Genomic DNA, 22,625 nt, shown 5'->3' on the forward strand with positions numbered 1-22,625 from the left:
GAAGTTGAAGTATTATAGCGAGGATGATTACGGGTTACGATAATCACGATTTCCACTATTTATAATAATAATAATATTTTTTAAATATTTTTATTTTATTTTATTATTGCGGATGCTGATGATGAATGATACTAGGGAAGTCAGCTGGCGAATTAACGTAATAATGTCAAGTGTTGTGAATAATAAGTTAAGTTAATAGTTGTAAAATGAAGGCAAATCCCTCCATCTGGACCATTAGGTTAGAGTCGCTTTGTCGTTTCCTTCAACTAACGATTAGCATATCTTGGTTAGGAACCCGGGGAGAGTTTGTAGTTTCCCGGGTTGGTCTCATCTCAATCAAAGTGGAGGCGATAACATAGTCCATGTGATCGCGCCCACTTAGCCAACAGGTAATTGGTCCACGACCAAATATGGTCATGGTGTTAACGAAGGTAAATCTGATACCTTCAGATATCAACGGTTCCACCACCCAAATGGAAGGGTGGTCAAAGGTGATAAATATTATGTAATCATTTTTCAGGAATAATTTGCCAAATTACCGGCAAATCAAATGTCAACAGATTTTGATTGTGTGTAAAAATTATTTTGTTTACTTAAATAAAATGCTCCTTTAGCATTTGCAAGGAAACAGTTCCAGGTTTTTGTTCTTGTAGAATAGTAAACCCTTGGTGACCGTTTGAATATCCGTCCCCATTCCTAGGACGGAGCCTTCATAATTTCCCTTTGATCTGAATAGATATATAATTTGTGTGTTTTATGATGAGCCTTAAAGTTAAAGATTAGAGTGTCCCGTTCAACCCTGTAGTACTGATTGGATGGCGCCCTTACATTTAGTTTGAGATCTTATATCTCAAAATATAATTTTTTATTGTTTATTAGTTGCGATAGATTCGGACCGTAACACTCCCTGAGATAAATGCTGGTTGGGACTCAGGCTTTGAGCGGGTACATTATATCATATTTTCGGAGAAAAGTATCGCTTGTAACGTCCAATGTTAATTTTTGTTTCTTACACGTTTATGGATTGCTGACAACAATGTAAGCCTAAAGCTTATTTGCAAGCTCTTGTTTTTAGTACATAAGAACTGGAAAATGTTTAATATTGAAGAAAAGTCACAAATAATATGGCGATTACAAAATGGGGAAACAAACGTTAGCATCGCCAAGGAATTTGGTGAATCACACTCAACGATTTCTACAATTTGGAAGGACATAGAAAACATCTCATATATTACCCAAGACCGTGTGTTACATTATTGATGAATTCACTACCTCTTTCCTCACTTATTATCTTACATTTTGCTGAGATATTATTGCTGTGTTTTGGTACTGTGTAAACGCTAGAAGAAGAATAATATTTCTCAGTCCCACTGCACAAAATAGTACTATGTTGCAAATACAGTACTTATTTCACTTATGTTTATCGAAATGTTAACTTAGTTCGGTTAATTAACCATGTAACTTAAGTTTGCAGCCTAAAACTTATAGTTAAGACATTTTTAGCAACAACAAAAAACCGGTTTGTTAATTGGCGGGCTCCTCGGAGCCGTTATAACCGGTTTTGAGTATAATTTCATACTTGGAGGACTACACGGAGCACACCAAAAATGGTTTTAAAAAGTTGAAGGACTTCGTAGACAACTAGTGTTCGAAAGTTGAGGAAAAATTACTTTTTCTCAAGTGTCCGAGGACGAGGCTAACATACAGTACCATAGGTTCATTCTGGTTCATTTTAGCCCAGAAAATGGTGGGGTTTATTTATTCTTCTTCTCCTTCTTAATATGTTTACCCTCCAGGTTCGGTTTTTCCCTCGGACTCAGCGAGGGATCCCACCTCTACCGCCTCAAGGGCAGTGTCCTGGAGCTTCAGACTTTGTGTCGGGGGATACAACTGGGGACAATGACCAGTTACTCGCCCAGGCGGCCTCACCTGCTATGCTGAACAGGGGCCTTGTGGAGGGATGGGAAGATTGGATGGGACAGGCAAGGAAGAGGGAAGGAAGCGGCTGTGGCCTTAAGTTAGGTACCATCCCGGCATTTGCCTGGAGGAGAAATGGGAAACCACGGAAAACCACTTCCAGGATGGCTGAGGTGGGAATCGAACCCATCTCTACTCAATTGACATCCCGAGGCTGAGTGGACCCCGTTCCAGCTCTCGTGCCACTTTTCAAATTTCGTGGCAGAGCCGGGAATCGAACCCGGAACTCCGGGGATGGGAGATAATCACGCTAAGCACCACACCACAGAGGAGGATTTATTTATCCTTTTTTTGCCTTTTTCGGCGTTTTTGGGTTTATTTGTCCTTTTTTCGGTGTTAATGCCTTTTTTTTCAAATTCACCCTTTTCCGATTACAATTTTTACTGCTCATTCTCAATTCGAATCATCATTAATTCATCCACCGCCTTTTAAACATTTTTCTCTAGTAAATAAATATATTTGAACAACATCTGAAAAGAGATAAAATGAAATGTAAAATGAAACTAGTGCTTGTAAAAACCAGAGGTATCAAATTACGTTTAAGATAAGCGAAATATGGAAAGGAGAACATTTTGATGTGAGTGTTTTTGAAGAGGAAGATTCAAGTATGAACCCCTACCACCCGTTGATGTGAAGAGAAGTTTCTCGATGTTTCACGACGTGCTGTCTGAAAACAGACGATCCTGGAGATAACTATTGTGATATACTGCAAGGCCAACTGAGGTAAGGTTTCTGTAACCGTAGTGTGATTACGCCAAATATCACTCCAGTTATACCTAATTTCAATTTCTTTCTCCAGGATATCCATTGCGGGTTCGCTGAATTTATTCTACGTGGAAAAAATATTTCATTCTAAATTTTCCAAGTACTTTTTTAACAAACGCCGATTTAAAAAAAATAATGTTAATCTAAAAACATATACTGTCTGAAAGAAGAATTATTTCACTCATATATTTTTGCACTATATGTTACTTGCCTCTAGAATTTTGCATTTTTAAACATTAAATATGTAATTAAAACTAAAATTAAGAATTAATTTTGATCGCATTTTTATGTCCTTTTTGCTATTTTAGGTCCTTTTGTATAATTTTTGGCCTTTGTAGGTCCTTTTGTATAATTTTTGCCTTTTCATGTTATGTTGTATAATTTTTGCCTTTTTTGGTCCTTTTGCATAATTTTTGCCTTTTTAGGTTATTTTGTATATTTTGCCTTTCTTGGTCCTTTTGTATAATTTTTGGCCTTTTTAGTCCTTTTGTATAATTTTTGCCTTTTATGTCATTTTGTACAATTTTTGCCTTTCTTGGTCCTTTTGTATAACTTTTGGCCATTTTAGTCCTTTTGTATAATTTTTTTTCCTTTTTATGTCATTTTGTATAATGTTTGGCCTTTTTAGGTAATTTTGTATAATTTTTGCCTTTTTAGGTCTTTTTGTATAATTTTTGGCCTTTTTGTAGGCATTTTCTAGGCAATTTATAGGTCTTCAACTTCCAAGCCATAGCAACCAAAAACAAAATCGTTTTTATTTTGCCTATTTTGATAATCTTCTTGCCAGACGAAATTACAGAGATGATTATATATTATCCTATTCCAAGACACTAAATGACGTCAAATAACTGTGGTTTTCTCACACTGATGAGCACTGCAGAAACAACAGGGATAAAGTGTACAATCTTGATTGTTATACAAATATGACAAAGAAGTACAGAAAAATTACACTCGTAATTTTCTCCACTGGGAATCATGGAAATGATTTGGGCCTATTATTATTATTATTGAATATCCCATTACAAACCCTATTTTACAAGTAGTATATTAGGGCTATAGATAGTAAGACTAAGTTAATACATGACAATTGAATTAAAATAGAGATGACTTATAAATAAGGTGGAGAAATTTAACAAACACTTTATAACACCATCTTCTCTGAAATACCATAGTGAGAGTGCTTGGTATTCTATATTACACCTGTTTAAATGCATTATTAATTCATATCTACTCCTGTTAAAAATTGGGCACTCAAATAAAAGATGAGGAACAGTTTGTGGCATTTCACAGGTACAGCTGTAGGGCTTCTGAATACTGATTCCAAACCTCTCGAAGTACAATCCAAACTTTCCATGTCCAGTCAGAAACTGAGTTATAATATGTTCATGTTGCAATAACCTACTTTGTAGTCTGTCTTGAATATTTGGAGAGAACAACTCCCTTGTTAGCCGGCCGTTTGTGCTGGTGATCCATTGGTTGTTCCACAGAAGACGAGAGGGTGAGTTCATATCCAAAATCATATGCTTCTCCGTGTACCGGAGAACCTGTACGAGTGTCTGCAACAGAGCACAGGAGACTAGAAGTTCCATGAAGTAGTTTTTGAGAAGAAAATAAATAGAAATTTATTTAAAGTTAATTACAAGTAGGACCAGAGGTCCCTTTGTCTGTAACTAACTGCCACTTAAACTTAAATGTGTCAATGAATATATACTCCTCCTCCTCCTTCTTCTTATTCTTTATTTGTTTACCCGCCAGGGTCGGTTTTTCCCTCGGACTCAGCGAGGGATCCCACCTTTACCGCCTCAAGGGCAGTGTCCTGGACTTCAGACCCTGGGTCAAGGGATATAACTGGGGAGGATGACCAGTACCTCGCCCAGGCGGCCTCACCTGCTACGCTGAATGGGATGGGAAGATTGGAAGGGATAAACAAGGAAGAGGGAAGGAAGCCGCAATGGCTTTAAGTTAGTTACCATCCCGGCATTTGCCTGGAGGAGAAGTGGGAAACCACGCAAAACCACTTCCAAGATGGCTGAGGTGGGAATCGAACCCACATCTACTCAGTTGACCTTTCGAGGCTTAGTGGACCCTGTTCCAGTCCTCGTACCACTTTTCAAAAATTTCGTGGCAGAGCCGGGAATCGAACCCGGACCTCCGGGGTGGCAGCTAATCACACTAACCACTACACCACAGAGACGCCATTTAATATGCACAATCTAATATAAAGAATACATAAAAAAGCGTAAGATACATTTTCCTACCGAAAATATAAAAATAAGATTAAAAACTAAACATCTAAGAGATTACAATAATACTTTTTACCATTTCATTAACATACACTATACTAACAAGGAAGAAAAGACGTAAGATAAACCTAAGAATTTTAATGCCGAGGATGAATTAAGAATAAAACTGAACATGTAAAATGTATCTAGGAGATTATGATAATTTCGTACTATTTAATTAATTTGGTGAAAATTTACTTACATGGCTTAATAAGTGGAAAGGTAGCAGTATTTAAGATATTTTTCTGCATTCCGACACTACTTTGCTGTATTTCATATAGTCGGAGGATGCAGAGTGCGTCTCGGCCAACAAGTTGCCACGGTTGTACCGTGGTCCGACAGCTCTGCACTCCGACCGACCAACCGAACAGAGGAGGGGGTGGCCACGGCTGTACCGTGGTTCTACGCCTCTGTATTCGGGAGACGAAGCCGGGATGATCCCCAACGTCGGCTGTCCTGAAAATGGTTTTTCGTGGTTTTCCATTCTCCTGCACTAAGACGAGCATGAGTTTCTCCGTCTTCCAGCGTACCCTTTCCCTTGTATCTTCCCTTCAATTATTAGCTGTAATTATTGATACCTTGTACCCCTCATAACATAACCTGGGTATAGCGTTTTCCTTTCGTTTTATTATAAGTAGTAGTTCTTTTTGTTTTTTCATCTGATGAAGGAACTCCACATTCGACATTTAAAGTCACTGTACTGAAGTAAGCCGGCCCCGCGGCTTAGGGGTAGTGTGTCTGCCTCTCACCCGGAGGCCCCGCATTCGATTCTCGACCTGGTCAGGAATCTTTACCTGAACTTGAGTGTTGGTTCGCCGTCTACTCAGCCTACGTGATTCAAATTGAGGAATTATCTGACGGTGAGATGGCGGCCCCGGTCTAGAAAACCAAGAATAACGGCCGAGAGGATTCGTCGCACTGAATATGCGTCACCTCATAATCTGCAGGTCTTCGGGTTGAGCAGTGGCTGCTGGTAGGCCAAGGCCCGTTAGGGCTGTAGTACCATGGGGGAGGGTACTGGGGTAAACATATTTGGCAATAACGTTTGTTCTGAAGAAGCCCACTGACATCACTTAGAGCAGGACTGCACGAACTTTTTTTCATACAGACCCAGTCATTAACGTGAGCAATTTATCGTGGACTACATATACAGTGGCCAACGGCCGTAGCCGTGTTGAAACACCGGATCCCGTGAGATCTCCGAAGTTAAGCAACATTGGGCGTGGTCAGGAGTTGGATGGGTTGCCACGCGCTGTTGGAGGGGGGTAAGGGAATGGAAGAGCGGAAAGGAACTGGCTACCCTACCGCACGTAAACTCCGGCTCAGGAACACCTCTGCGGAGGTTCGGACCTGCCTTCGGGCAGAACAACCCTTACCTACATATCATCATCATCATCATCTGTTTACCCTCCAGGTTCGGTTTTTCCCTCGGACTTTGCGAGGGATCCCACCTCTACCGCCTCAAGGGCAGTGTCCTGGAGCTTCAGACTCTTGGTCGGGGGATACAACTGGGGAGTATGACCAGTACCTCGCCCAGGCGGCCTCACCTGCTATGCTGAACAGGGGCCTTGTGGAGGGATGGGAAGATTGGAAGGGATAGGCAAGGAAGCGGGAAGGAAGCGGCCGTAGCCTTAAGTTAGGTACCATCCCGGCATTCACCTGGAGGAGAAGTGGGAAACCACGGAAAACCACTTCCAGGATGGCTGAGGTGGGAATCGAACCCACCTCTACTCAGTTGACCTCCCGAGGCTGAGTGGACCCCGTTCCAGCCCTCGTACCACTTTTCAAATTTCGTGGCAGAGCCGGGAATCGAACCCGGGCCTCCGGGGGTGGCAGCTAATCACGCTAACCACTACACCACAGAGGCGGACCCTTACCTACATATACAGTGAAAAAAAATGATATAAAATGCATATTTCATAAAGTGTCAAAATTACAGATACGGTTCAGTATTAACCAGTGTTACGAAGGACCAGTGTTACGAAGGTTGGTGCTGTAGCTATGAAATCGTATGCAAAACTACTCACCTAATTTGAAGTGTGTTTTGAACTTAATAAGTAGATGGTGTCTGATGATAAAGTTCTGCCATGCACAAGTATGGCGGCTAAGGCATGGTCAAACCAGTACCTACTAATACTAGTATTAGTAGGTACTGGTCAAACGCTGGCAAGATTATAGTAATTGTTCAGCAAGAGAAAATCCGCAAATTTCTAGGGGAGAATGTTCACGAGCAACAGTAATATGTAATATATTTCATTATCGGTTCTATATTAAGTTCACTATAAAGATAATTCTTAAAAGGAATTACAAATAAAAAATTTCACCTATTCAATACAAAGTTACTGCCATTTCAAATGGTTTAATAAAAATGTTAAAGATAATTCATTTTAAGAATTATTTTTATTACGAGTGTGAATTGTTGGGAGACGTTGACTGCCCTGCGTAGCATTTCTACACTGAAGAAAATGGAAATTGCAACACACAGAAAGAGTGGTGCTACATTGCTGCAATTGAAGAAGCAGGACGAGTGTTCGGTTGTGATTCGATGATTACACTTTCAGGTCCCTCTGACCGCAAGTTTGGACAACAATCAATACAGGATGTGCCCAACACGAGCTGCAATACATTGATGAATTTGTCGAGGCATGGAGTCAATAAGGCCCTGGATCGCTTCCTGAGGAAATGTGACCCATGCTTGCTACACTGCACGGGTCAGTTGTTCCAGAGTTGTGAGTGGCTGAGGACGGTTGGCCAGTTGTCGACCCATCATGTCCCACACATGCTCAACAGGACTGAGGTCCGGGGATCTGGCGGGCCATTCTAAGGTTGTGATGTCATGGAGAGCTTCTCTGGAGATGCGTGCAGTGTGAACATGGGCACTCTCCTGCTGAAACATCCCATTAGCAATGTTCGCCATCATAGGAACAACCACTGGATTGAGTATCCTATCAACGTACCGTCGAGCAGTCATAGTGCCCTCAACAAGCACTAATTGTGATTTCACATTAAAGCCAATAGCTCCCCAGACCATAATGCTCGGTGTGCCTCTCGACAATAAGATATGGGCGGCTCCTCTCCCCGGTACGTTGGCGCACACGATTCCGGCGATCACTGCGGGCAAGACAGAAGCGCGATGCATCACTAAAGACGACCCTATGCCATTCGTCGACCCACGTCGATCTTTCTCGACACCAGGCCAGCCTTACACGTCGCTGTTGTGGGGTCAATGGAACACCTTCTGCAGGGACACGGGCTTGTAAGCCAGCGGCACGCAGGCGATTACCAACTGTTTGTTGTGTAACGTGGGGTGCCACAGCTGCTCGAATTTGCGCTGCTGTTGCATGGGGTTCCATCCGGGCCATCCGAATGATGCGGCGATCCTTTCTCACAGTTGTCTGTCGCGCTGGGCCTGTGCCAGGTCTACGAGTGTGGGTACCTTCATTTGACCACTGCTGCCATACACGTTGTACCGTAGATGCCTGTCGGCCAACACGTGCAGCGACAGTCCTTAGCGATAATCCAGCCTCACACAGCCCAATTATCCGAGCCCTCTCAAACGGCGACAGTTGTTGATAGCGTGCTCTTCTCTGTCGTCGAGGCGTGTTTGACGGGGAACACTTCACTGCACAGACTGTAAGTCAACTACGCTACACCAGAGTCCGTATACTGGAGTTGATTCCTCCGCGACCAATCACGTGGGGCGACCTGTAGCAACAATCCAATGGGTCTGAAACTTTGAACGTTTACATACCTACATGGCATCGTTCCATATCTTGAAAATCAACACAAACGACCAATACCTTCATGGTATTGCAATTTCCATTTTCTTAAGTGTACTGTAGTTGGTATTTGAACGACTTGGACCCATGGCAAGGAAAGATCTTGATTGGGATAATCACACAAGTAGATCTGTGAATAAAGGGTACAGATCTCTCCACAAGGTTATGAGGAGAATTAGGGGTTGTCGTAAGTATATAAAGGAGAAGGCATATAATTATCTAGTAAGACCCCAACTGGTGGTGGTGGTGATTACTGTTTTAAGAGGAAGTATAACTAGGCAATCATCCTCACAAGACCCCAGGACGGTTCCTCTGTATGGGCTACGAAAATGTTGCTAATTTTGGGCTGGGAAGACTTGGGAGAAAGGAGAGGAGCTGCTCGACTAAGTGCTCTGTTCCGAGCTGTCAGTGGAGAGATGGCGTGGAATGACATTTGTTGACGAATAAGTTTGAGTGGTGTTTTTAAAAGTAGGAAAGATCACAATATGAAGATAAAGTTTGATTTCAAGAGGAAAAAACTGGGGCAAATATCTGTTTCGGAATTAGGGATTGGAATAACTTACCAAGGGAGATGTTCAATAAATTTCCAAAACCTTTGCAATTATTTAAGAAAATAGTAGATAAAAAATAGAGAGGGAATATGTCACATGGGCGACTGCAATAAATACTGAGCAGTGATCAAAGATATAGGCTACTTATCAATGACGCGTACAATGCATTTAAATCATTTAGGTTGAAATTAAACTTATTTATTATAACCAACAGAAACAAAAGCAAGAAAAAATGCATGAAAGTAAAATAACTCCGGTTCAGGGTAACCACAGGAAAAGCGTTAGTGAGTCGGATGTGCCCGCCGATCATACTTTGTGCGACCCTGACTGCAGCGTTGGAGGTTGAGTATGAACTTCTTTCAAAGATCTTCTTCTAGCATTATTGCCGCCTGGGGATCCAATGGAATATAGTCGAGTGGCATCATCACTGGTATCTCATCGAGTTCGCCACGGGTCTAATTAGAATCTCGATCTTCATTGGGGATTTTTGAAATGAAATGACATTAAATGACATATCCCTGTATTTTTATTTGTTTTCTCAATTTAAGTCTCATCGGCACAGGGATAGGAAAGTGCTAGGAGTGGGAAGGAAGCTACCGTGGTCTTAATTAAGGTACAGCCTGGTGTGAAAATGGGAACCACACGAAACCAACTTCAAGGCTGCCGACAGTGGGATTCGAACTCACTATCTCCTGAATGCAAGCCCCAAACCACGCGGCCACTCACTCGGTACAGGTAGGTCTTACGGCGACGATGGGAGAGGAAAGGGCCAGGAGTGGGAAGGATGGGACTGTGGCCTTAATCAGTGGCGAAGCGTGAATTATGTAAGGGGGTAGACAGAGATTTGTTTTTTATTTAAACGATTTTAATCATATTATATATGGAATTTTGATACAGATCTGTATTTAATATTATATTAATGACTCTGAAACTAAGACAGACTCTATAACAACCTACAGCCCTACGTTCACTCGTTTTATTTTTAGATATAGACTAAATAGGCAGCGGGGAGTTGTAAGATTACAACATACTTTTAGAATAAAGAATAGCAATATAATTCACTGTTATGAAATTTAATAAGAGAAATAAATAGATTTTCGTACAGGTCACCTTAAACAATATTCTTGTAAATGAGTTCAATTCGCCTGTCCTTCATTTCAGCAAATACATCTATTACTCTCGTCTTGAAATCAGGCGTCTTACTAAGATGCCAAAGCAGTTCCTTCTCTACAGCTTGAATTCCCAAGTTAGACAGTAGGGCCTATCTAGTTGGTCACTGAATTCCTTAAATAGGTTTTAATTCGTTTTACCGAGCTCGATAGCTGCAGTCGCTTATGTGCGGCCAGTATCCAGTATTCGGGAGATAGTAGGTTCGAACCCCACTGTCGGCAGCCCTGAAAATGGTTTTCCGTGGTTTCCCATTTTCACACCAGGCAAATGCTGGGGCTGTACCTTAATGCCACTTCCTTCTCACTCCTAACCCTTCCCTGTCCCATCGTCGCCATAAGACCTATCTGTGTCGGTGCGACGTAAAGCAACTAGCAAAAAAAAAAAAAAAAAATCGTTTCAAGGCACTCATAGCGCGCTCACTAGAAACTGATGTTAACGGAATAGACAGCATCAAGTTAAGCAATTTCGTTGTTTCCGTATACACGCTCTGGAGTTCATTATTTAAGAATGTAAGCCAATAGTTGTTGAAGTTATAATACCGTAATGAATATTGGCGGGCAAGAAAATGCATGTACTTGAAGGGTTTTGATGCTGTTTATTAGACGTAAATTTGCTATACATCGTATTTGAATATTATTATTTTATTTTTAGACGTGTCTTATCATAAAGTAAATTCAAATTAATTATATTTAAAGCATGCCTGAGATTGTAGCCAATAAGAGCACCTTTATAACTGAGATCCAAATATTAGCCAATGAGAGCAAGAGGAGACGCTGGTAAGTCTGTCTACTGGGCGGAGCAATCTCGCTATAGGAAAGTCATAGTTCCACAGTCAGCACCTACAGATAGCGTTAGTGTTGCTCTATCTGAAAGCTTTGGAAATCAAAGGGAACATACACAGAATGGACAGCGTCTACTTTCGCCTACGTGCTTCGTGCAACTGACGCGAGCCCGTGCATTGCCCAAGTGAGACGAAAATAAGTAAAACGGGGAATAAAATAATATCATGAATATGTAAATAATTAATGTTCTAAAAAATAATTGAATTGACTGGACAATATTTCGTTCACAAAATGTTAAGGGTACACGCTGTCTACCCTGTCTCCTCTGACGCTTCGCCCCTGGTCTTAATTAAAGTGTGAAAATGGGAAAACACGGAAAACCATCTTCAGGGCTGCCGACAGTGGGGCTGAAACCCACTATTTCCCGACTGCCAGCTCATAGCCTACATGCCTATTTTTCGGATTCTGTGGTTATGATCGCAATGTTAGCAGACACGTAAAAGAGTAAGAATGCCTTTCTTGCAGTTGCTGGACGCAAAAGACGCAGGCTGGTGTTGAGTAACACGGAACGGTTTCGTTTTAATCCGTGAATCATGCGGTGTTCCTTGAACTTTTAAAATTATTTAATTTACAATTTATTGTAAGAAATGTTGGGTAATACAGCAGTGCAGGCAGAGAAATTCACTGTTCGTGTATTAGAGCTGGGAACTTGCCCACCTGGTGGCCATGGTCGCTAAGGCGTCAAGTCTATATGGTGTGACACCATGGTTGGCCGGTTCGAGTTCCCTTAGCAGAAAAAAAAACCGTTCACCATCAGAATGTTGGCCAGCAAGGTAGGAGAGGTGCCGGCACACATTTTCTAATCATTAAATTTTGCGCCAAGTAGCCTACTGTATTCTTCGTGGCTCAGGGGACAGCGAACCGATCTCTCACTGCTGGATTCCGTGGTTCAAATTCCGGTCACTCCATGCGAGATTTGTGCTGGACAAAGCGGAGGCGGGACAGGGTTTTTTCCGGGCTCTCCGGTTTTCCCTGTTATTTTTCATTCCAGAGATACTTTCCAGTATCATTTCATTTCATCTGTCAGTCATTAATCGTTATCCTAGAGGAGTGCGGCAGGCCTCGGCAGCCGGCACAATTCCTCTCCTTGCCGCTAGATAAGGGCTTTATTCGTTCCATTCCTGACCCCGTCGAATGACTTGAAACATAATGTAGATTTTCATTTTCACAGATTGCGTGCCAAAAGCTTGAGTTCGATTCCAAATCTCCCCACAGTGCTCATATGTAGTGAGGGAAAATGATTCTGTTGATGGTCATTCGTCCGTTGGATGGAGACGTTAAGTCTTGAGCAGACCCATTGGTGCTATTCGACGGAAGTAGGCTATGTGCCGGTACCTGGTATCACCCTTTCCCTTCTAACTATCGTCCGACTCGTTGCTGAATGGTCAGCGTACTGGCCTTAGGTTCAGAGGGTCCTGGGTTCGATTCCCGGCCGAGTCGGGAATTATAACCTTCACTGGTTAATTCCAATGGCTCGGTGGCTGGGTTTTTGTGCTGTCCCCAACATCCCTGAAACTCACACTTCACACATAATATTATCCTCCACCACAATAACACGCACTTACCTGTACATGACAGGTACCACCCACCCTCATCGGAGGATCTGCCTCACAAGGGCTGCACCCGGCTAGAATTAGTCACACGAAATTGTTATTTTTCATACTATCAATACTACGAATAAGTTTGAGTGGCGTCTTTAAAAGTAGGAAAGATTACTATATGAAGATAAAGTTGGAATACAAGAGGACAAATTGGGGCAAATATTCATTTATAGGAAGGGGAGTTAGGGATTGGAATAACTTACAAGATAGATGTTCAATAAATTTCCAATGTCATTGAAATAATTTAAGAAAAGGCTAGGAAAACAACAGATAGGGAATCTGCCACCTGGGCGACTGCCCTAAATGCAGATGAGTATTGATTGATTGATTGATTGATTGATTGATTGATTGATTGATTGATTGATTGATTGATTGATTGATTGATTGATTGATTGATTGATTGATTGATTGATTGATTCACGTCATTCGTTTCATCACGTTAGCTTCTTTGATGTGACATCCGGTCGTAAAAAGTCGCCACGAAGAATCAACTCACTTCATAGCCGACCCGTGGAAAAACGGGACAAAGTTTGGGCATACATTAAAACAGAGACCTAAGAAGAACTGCCTGATTATTGATTACTAATTAAGAGGAACATTTACTAACAGAAGATCTCATTCTTCCTCCTAGTGTTTAATGCGATATGATATACGTGAAGTAGAATAACGATAGCGGCAAGGAACATATTTCAAGCCTGGCTGAGTAGCTCAGGTGGTAGGGTGCTGGCCTTCTAAGCTCAAGTTGGAGGGTTCGATCCCGGCTCAGTCCGGGGGCATTTGAAGGTGCTCAAATACGCCATCCTAGTGTCGGTAGATTTACGGGCACGGAAAAATAGCTCCTGCAGGACAAAATAAAATTCTAGTACCTTGGTGCTTCTAAAAACTGTAAAATTTGTTATGTATTGAACCCGTTATCTAAATCTTACACGTGTATGTTATTTTAAGTTCTGTAAATGATGTAATCCTTGTTTACAGAGATCCATGTAATCCATGTATTCTTCCGTGATCGTCTAGAGACGTATCAGTATTTTGTCGAAGGCCATGTGCTTATTGGTTGCAGGAGAGAGAACCCAAATCTCCAGTCTTACAGGTGACAGCAGTGCTCCATAAAATGTATCTCCAAGGAAGCAGAGGCACATGCAATCTGTGACGTTTCGTGTTGTTAAATAATTTTTTCCGGCGAAATTGAAGAAATTATGGAATATTTGGAGTTGAAATTAGAATTACAGGATGCTACTATTAAAAGTGATTTTCCTGGACCATAAAAGTATTTAAGAATAAGACCTGTGTAAATTTAATTCTGCACTTGTCACGAGAGGTCCTGACAGAGTTTTTGTGTAGCATGGCTACTCCATCTTAGGATGAGAAGATAAATCTATCCACGCTTTCGATGGGAAAATTATGTCTTTAGGACCAGTGAAATGATCTGATTTTTTGGAACCAGGCCAACTATTTTACAGCGGAAAAATCATGCAGGATCGCAAAAGGGACCTAGTCGATTCGGATTTGCGAGGGAAGTTTGCCGCCAAAGCATTCGCTTACTTAAGCTACCGTGTACGGTGCTAAAGACGTGCGGGCTTGGTCTGCGACACTCTGCGTCGTGCCAGGAGTTTCGAACTCGTAAACCTTTTTTTACAAGTACGCTAATGTGTGGAGTTATTGGAGAGGAGTCGATCACTATAATAATTTTTCAGCAACTTCTAAACTAGTAAACTTCATAATGTGAATAACTGAGACTCAAATCTAATCAGACATTCAGCGCATGGACCTGTATCGCTCGTCAGCGTGAAAAGCATTATAGTTTTGTGAAAGTGATAATTTAGAATCGGAGAGCTAGGGCTGGCAAGATTACATGTGTAGCTAGATATTTATAATGGGAGATAATGTTTCTTTTAACCGAGGGTGGAGGGCTGTTTGAGATGGAACACCTGGATTGATGACCACACCAAGACAGTGTCTGACAATCCTGGTCGTGAGAGTAAGGCTCACTGAAGTTTTAAGGATTGTGCGGGAAAGAACTACAGTAGGTACGTGTTCCATATCAATGCAAATCCGTATGTCAAAAAAGTGTTATTTATTTATTTATTTATTTATTTATTTATTTATTTATTTATTTATTTATTTATTTATTTATTGCTAGTTGCTTTACGTCGCACCGACACAGATAGGCCTTATGGCGACGATGGGGCAGGGAAGGGCTAGGAGTGGGAAGGAAGCGGCCGTGGCCTTAATTAAGGTACAGCCCCAGCATTTGCCTGGTGTGAAAATGGGAAACCACGGAAAACCATTTTCAGGGCTGCCGACAGTGGGGTTCGAACCTACTATCTCCCGAATACAAAGTGTTTATTTTTGTCATCCAGCGTGCAATTTGTAACTATGTATAGTTAATGAGAAATGTATAGTGTTTACTGATAAATATGTTGTGTGTGAGGCCAAGAGTCAGTATGTGAAGTATATCCATTAAAACGCAGAATATGAGGAAATAAATCCCAATGAGGAAAGCCGTCTCGGCTGCTGATCATCGGAGGCGAGGCGCTGCATCGAAAGGTTGGTCAGATGATGTAATAAAATGTATATTTTATAAATTGTAATATTCCATTTTGTACTGTTTCTTTTCGGCTGAGTAATGCCATATTAATTCTTTGTGTTAAAGTAGATCTCAGCTTTGAGGATTAAGACAACATGTAGGTATAAAATAATGTATAGGCGCAGTGCTGGAAGCGCATGAAGACGACGCATACACCCAGCCCCCTTACCAGCGGAATTAACCAATGCTTGTTAAAATTCCCGGCCCTGCCGGGAATCGAACCCGGGACCCCTGTAACCAAAGGCCAGCACGCTAACCATTTAGCTATGGAGCTGGACATTTTTAGTAATAAATTTATAAGTCCGCCTCTGTGCTGTAGTGTTTAGCGTGATTTGCTGCCACCCCGAAGGTCGGGTTCGATTCCCGACTCTGCCATGAAATTTGAAAAGTGGTACGAGGGCTGGAACGGGGTACACTCAGCCTCGAGAGGTCAACTGAGTAGAGATGGGTTCGAAACGCACCTCAGCCACCCTGGAAGTGGGTTCCCGTGGTTTCCCACTTCTCCTCCACGCTAATTCCGGGATGGTATCCAACTTATGCCCACGGCCGCTTCCTTCCCTCTTCCTTGTCTATCCCTTCTAATCTTCCCACTCTTCCGCAAAGCCCCTGTTCAGCACAGCAAGTAAGGCCGCCTGACCAAAGTACGGGTCCTCCTCCCCAGTTGTATCCCCTGACCGAAAGTCTCATGCTCCAGGACACTGCTCCTGAGGCGGTAGAGGAGGGGCCCTCGCTAAGTGCGAGGGAGAAACCAACCCTGCAGGGTAAATACACTGACTAACAGAGCAAATGCAACACCAAGAAGGAGTGGTCAGAACTTTATGCCAATTGCAGGGTAGACTGACGTCACTGAGGTATGCTCATGATGTGAAATGCGCCGCTGTGCTGCGCACGTAGCGAACGATAAATGGGACACGGCGTTGGCGAATGGCCCACTTCGTACCGTGATTTCTCAGCCGACAGTCATTGTAGAACGTGTTGTCGTGTGCCACAGGACACGTGTATAGCTAAGAATGCCAGGCCGCCGTCAACGGAGGCATTTCCAGCAGACAGACGACTTTACGAGGGGTATGGTGATTGGGCTGAGAAGGGCAGGTTGGTCGCTTCGTCAAATCGCAGCCGATACCCATAGGGATGTGTCCACGGTGCAGCGCCTGTGGCGAAGATGGTTGGCGCAGGGACATGTGGCACGTGGAGGGGTCCAGGCGCAGCCCGAGTGACGTCAGCACGCGAGGATCGGCGCATCCGCCGCCAAGCGGTGGCAGCCCCGCACGCCACGTCAACCGCCATTCTTCAGCATGTGCAAGACACCCTGGCTGTTCCAATATCGACCAGAACAATTTCCCGTCGATTGGTTGAAGGAGGCCTGCACTCCCGGCGTCCGCTCAGAAGACTACCATTGACTCCACAGCATAGACGTGCACGCCTGGCATGGTGCCGGGCTAGAGCGACTTCGATGAGGGAATGGCGGAACGTCGTGTTCTCCGATGAGTCACGCTTCTGTTCTGTCAGTGATAGTCACCACAGACGAGTGTGGCGTCGGCGTGGAGAAAGGTCAAATCCGGCAGTAACTGTGGAGCGCCCTACCGCTAGACAACGCGGCATCATGGTTTGGGGCGCTATTGCGTATGATTCCACGTCACCTCTAGTGCGTATTCAAGGCACGTTAAATGCCCACCGCTACGTGCAGCATGTGCTGCGGCCGGTGGCACTCCCGTACCTTCAGGGGCTGCCCAATGCTCTGTTTCAGCAGGATAATGCCCGCCCACACACTTCTCGCATCTCCCAACAGGCTCTGCGAGGTGTACAGATGCTTTCGTGGCCAGCGTACTCTCCGGATCTCTCACCAATCGAACACGTGTGGGATCTCATTGGACGCCGTTTGCAAACTCTGCCCCAGCCTCGTACGGACGACCAACTGTGGCAAATGGTTGACAGAGAATGGAGAACCATCCCTCAGGACACCATCCGCACTCTTATTGACTTTGTACCTCGACGTGTTTCTGCGTGCATCGCCGCTCGCGGTGGTCCTACATCCTACTGAGTCGATGCCGTGCGCATTGTGTAACCTGCATATCGGTTTGAAATAAACATCAATTATTCGTCCGTGCCGTCTCTGTTTTTTCCCCAACTTTCATCCCTTTCGAACCACTCCTTCTTGGTGTTGCATTTGCTCTGTCAGTCAGTGTACGTAGATTAAGAAAGAAAGAAAGAAAGAAAGAAAGAAAGAAAGAAAGAAAGAAAGAAAGAAAGAAAGAATAAATGTTTAAAATAAAGAACTTATTTGTTTCAGCAGATTGAAGAACCTAACAGTTATAAATTAACTCAGTCGAAACTGAAAAGAAATGGCTTCAAATATTACCCAAAAAAATGTTCGAAGTAGCGGGCTCCTTCCTTTTTTTTCCCTCTGAATAGAGGATGGTTGCCCTCTTGAAACAATAATCACCACCACCACCACCGCCTCCACTACGGCATTAACTTCTCTTGATCACTTCTTAACCTCTTTCAACATCGACTGTGTTCATTTCATTCTAATATATGCTCTTCAGCTGAAGCACCTCAAATAAATTCGCTAGATGGCATTATTGACGAATAGATTAAATACATAAAACATTTTTGAGCTTGTCCCAGTTATTTTCTGGGGTCGCTGGAGCCACTCGGGCTCATTTTGGTTGTGGCTGGGGATGTAAGACCAGATGCCCTACCTTCAGCCACGTGATTCTTGAGATTAAAAATCTCGACCCAGGATCGACCGGGATTCGAACGTCAAACTTCCGGGTGAGAAGCCAGCAGCTAAGACACAGAGCTAATTACGTCCCCGAAGAGATTATTATATATAATACAAAATACGATTTACCAAATCGAGCACGTGGCTTCACAATTATGGTCAAGTAGCTGTCAGCTTGCATTTGGGAGATAGTGGGTTCCAACCCTACTGTCGGTAGTCCCGAAGATGGTTTTCCGTGGTTTCCCATGTTTACACCAGGCAAATGCTCTGGAGCTGTGCCTTTATCAAGCTGACGGCCCTTTTTCTTCGTCACCGCCAACCTAAGACGTTCGGAAAAACCTCAAAAATTAACGAAAAATAAACTGAGTGTCTCTGTCCTATCAATCCCTTATTTTGGTAAACTTTCGCCATATTTTTCCTCTCAACAAATCGATCCAGCAACAACGTTTCTCCTCCTTTCCACGTATCAAAAACGTCCTTTCTAATAAGGATATCTACTGTATATTTGAACTGAGAAAATGTATTTTCTAGAAATGCCTCTCTTACTTGTGCTAGTCTGCATTTTATATCCTCCCCATTACCGCTATCCTTGTCCGACTCCATGGCTAAATTGTTAGCATGCTGGCCTTTGGTCACAGGGGTCCCGGGTTCGATTCTCGGCAGGGTCGGGAATTATAACCATCATTGGTTAATTTCGCTGGCACGGGGGCTGGGTGTATGTGTTGTCTTCATCATCATTTCATCCTAATCACGACGCGCAGGTCGCCTACGGCCGTCAAATCGAAAGACCTGCACCTGACGCGCCGAACATGTCCTCGGACACTCCCGGCACTAAAAGCCACACGCCATTTCGTTACCACTATCGTTAATTATTCTACCTCCGTAGTAACAATACTCATCTACCTCCTTTAAAAAACAATTTCCTGCATCAGCTGATTTTATTCAACTGCATTCCATTACTTTTGTTTTGGATTTGTTTTCGTATTGTACTCCTTCTCCCAGACATTCAGTATTTTCTTCAAATCTTCTGTAGACTCAGAAAAATAAAAATATCTCAGGGTTTTAATTAACTCTCCTTGAATTGTGATTCCCTTTCCACCAGGCGAGTTGGCCGCGCGGCTGTGAGCTTGCATCCGGGAGATAGTGGGTTCGAATCCCAGTGTTGGAAGCACCGAAAATGGTTTTCTGTGGTTTGCCATTTTCACACCAGGGAAATGCTGGGTCTGTATCTTAAGGCCACGGCCGCTTCCTTCCAATTCCTAAGCTTTTCCTATCCCATCGTCGCCATAAGACCTATCTATGTGTCGGTGCGACGTAAAGCCACTAGCAAAAAAAGTCCCTTTCTAAATTCCTGTTTGATTTTCTTTACCACTGGTTCTAGTTTATAAACAGTGAAAAGGAGCGGAAATAAACAACAGATCTTCTTCACTCCTTTCTGGGTACTTGTTTCTAAAACATTACATATTTTCAGGGAGAGCGCTCTCTCACATCCTCTTCTAACTTGGACACTGTTTTTAAGAATTATCAGGGACGGGTCGTGAGAATTGAGCTTGGTAGAGCTGCACTATAACACTATATCACAGTAAAAAATTATATTATAAATAAGCGCAGTCATAAAAACACTGTAATACAAAATACTGTATTCTATAATAGCAGGTTTCCCCTCCCTGTCGTAAGAGGCGACTGAAAGTGGGGCTCTGAACTTTGGAGCGTGGGTTGGTGAGCACGGTTCCCGTATCCAAGTCTGGCTCTGCTTCCACTTGCTTGTATCAGACTCCTCACTTTGATCTTTCCTACCCGATTTTCCTGGGTCAACTCTTGTCCTTTTCCTACCTCGTCGGTATTATATACAGGATGTTAGGTGTATACGTGCAGATATTTCTTGTAGCAATAGAGAACGATGTGACGAACCACCACATATCAAACTTTTAGTAATCAGCGGAAGTTATTTTCGAAAGCAAAGGGGTACGATGTTTTTAGAATAGGTAGTATGCTTTGTTCTGTGAATGAATAGCTTTCCGTTGATAACAGGCAAGTCACGCGCCACCCGTGCCAAACCGGTTTCTGTTTATGTTTCAGAGCAAATGTACTACTGTAACGAGATGTTACGTAATATACTTGCCAAACTGGTTTTATGTTTACGAGCAACTGAACTACGATAACAGCTGAAGGCTGCTACCGGTGTACGTACCTACATTTCGTGCTTCCTGCCGGGCTGTATGGCTCAGACGGTTGAGGTGGTGGCCTTTTTACTCCAACCTCGCAGGTTCGAACCTGGCCCAGTCCGGTGGTATTTGAATGTGCTCAAATACGTCACACTCGTGCCGGTAGATTTAGTGACAAGTAAATAGAACCCCTGCGAGACCTCATCGTCTCCGAAAACCGTAAACGTAACGCAAATACCATTATCATTATTATTATTATTATTATTATTATTATTATTATTATTATTATTATTATTATTATTATTATTATTATTATTATTATTGACTACTCGCCAATAATGTCTGCCCAGAAAATACTTCTCATCGTTTATAACTATGGATCTCGACAGTTGTATAATGTCCTAAATATGATTATTTTCAAAATTGGCTTTACGTCGCACCGACACAGATAGGTCTTATGGTGACGATGGGACAGAAAAGGTGTAGAAGTGAGAAGGAAGCGTTCGTGGCCTTAATAAAGGTTCAGCTCCAGCATTTTCCTGATGTGAAAATGGGAAACCACGGAGAACCATCTTCAGGGCTGTCGACAGTGGAGTTCGAACCCAGTATCTCCCCAATGAAAGTTCACAATTTCGCGCCCCTAACCACACGACCAACGTATTCCAAGCTCTAATGCCGGGCTGAGTACCTCGGACGATAGTTCGCTGGTATTCTGATCCCATCTTGGCAGGTTCGATGGAGGCTCAATTCGGGGGTATTTGAAGGTGCTGAAATACGCCAGTTTCGTGTCTGTAGATTTACTTGCATTAAAAAAGTCCTGCGGTACAACATTCCGGCGCCTCGGCGTCTCCAAAATCCGTCAAAGTAATTATTAGGACGTAAAAAATTACATTATTATTTCGTGCTTACAATCGAAAAGCATGTGTGTAATGGTAAAATAAAGTAGAACATACTGCTTCCTTTGCAGTGCGTAATAAATTTATCAAAATAAAAGTGGCCAGTCTGAGTTGCTCAGACGGTTAAAGCACTGGTTTCTTGGTTCCAACTTAGCAGGCTCGATCTTGGGTCAATCCGGTGGTATTCGAAGGTGTCGGTAGATTTACTGGCACGTAAAAAGAACTCCTGTGGGACTAAATTACAGCGCCTCCAAAACAGTACGAGTAGTTAGTGGGACGTAAAGCAAATAACATTACCGGTATTATTATTATTATTATTATTATTATTATTATTATTATTATTATTGTTATTATTATTATTATTCAGTCTTATTATTATTGCTACTACTCATATTGAACTACTTCTTATTACTATTTTCCTCGTCTGATTATTATTATTATTATTATTATTATTATTATTATTATTATTATTATTATTATTATTATTATTATTATTATTATTATTCACCTGTTCATATTTTCGTCTTATTCCTCTTTTTACTCTCCTTTTTAAGTCGTATACTTGTTATTCATATTTGATATTTTGTTATTAATATTATTGTTATTTTTATATTATTATTGTTATTTTTATTATTTAGATTTAATTTATTTCGTTTATTTATAACTTCTCTTTAGCTTCACTTGACACAATACATTTTCCGTCTTTAATTCACCTTTTGTGTCGTGTGCCAGTGTACATCTATGTTTCTGTCTGTGCTTCAAGACAGTGTTGCAAGATCTGTGTTTGTTTTCCCAGCCCGGATTGCGTTTCGTTTCTCATGTGTCACAATTACATCTTACGTTCTGTTACATGTTTAAGTTTGACCTTGTGATACATCACCTTTAATCTGCTCTGTAGCCTTTAAGAGTGTAGCATGGTCAATGACCTCAGTGCTTGTTTTGTTCACATAACTGGACTAAGAACTCGTCTCAATCGGCCCAGCAAGTTCAAGGCCAACCACTTCTCTCTGTTTGTTTGTTTATTTACCAATGTATGTATGTATGTCAACATTGTACTATGTCAACATCGTACCATGAAAATTTACTCAATAAACGGGGTGTTTGGGGGGACCTCTGTCCTGGGTGGGGTGCTCTGCGGACCTCCTCTGGGGTCCGTGTTGTTGCTGCGGTTATCTCTCTGCGCGGTCAGGTATTTACTAACAGGGCCGATGACCTCGATGTTAGGCCCCTTTAAACAACAAGCATATTTACTAACGTATTCAATTCAATTTATTGTATGTACAAG

The 22,625-nt window shown here is 42.4% G+C and overlaps 1 long non-coding RNA gene across 1 annotated transcript in view; it reads left to right on the forward strand.

Moving 5' to 3' along the window:
• The window catches only part of LOC136875707 (uncharacterized), a 193,642-nt gene that overhangs the window by 158,738 nt on the left and 12,279 nt on the right, over nucleotides 1-22,625 (forward strand). The gene's annotated exons all lie outside the window — the stretch shown is intronic.

This window comes from Anabrus simplex, chromosome 6 (genome assembly GCF_040414725.1).
Source record: "Anabrus simplex isolate iqAnaSimp1 chromosome 6, ASM4041472v1, whole genome shotgun sequence".
NCBI classification, from domain to species: Eukaryota; Metazoa; Arthropoda; class Insecta; order Orthoptera; family Tettigoniidae; genus Anabrus; species Anabrus simplex.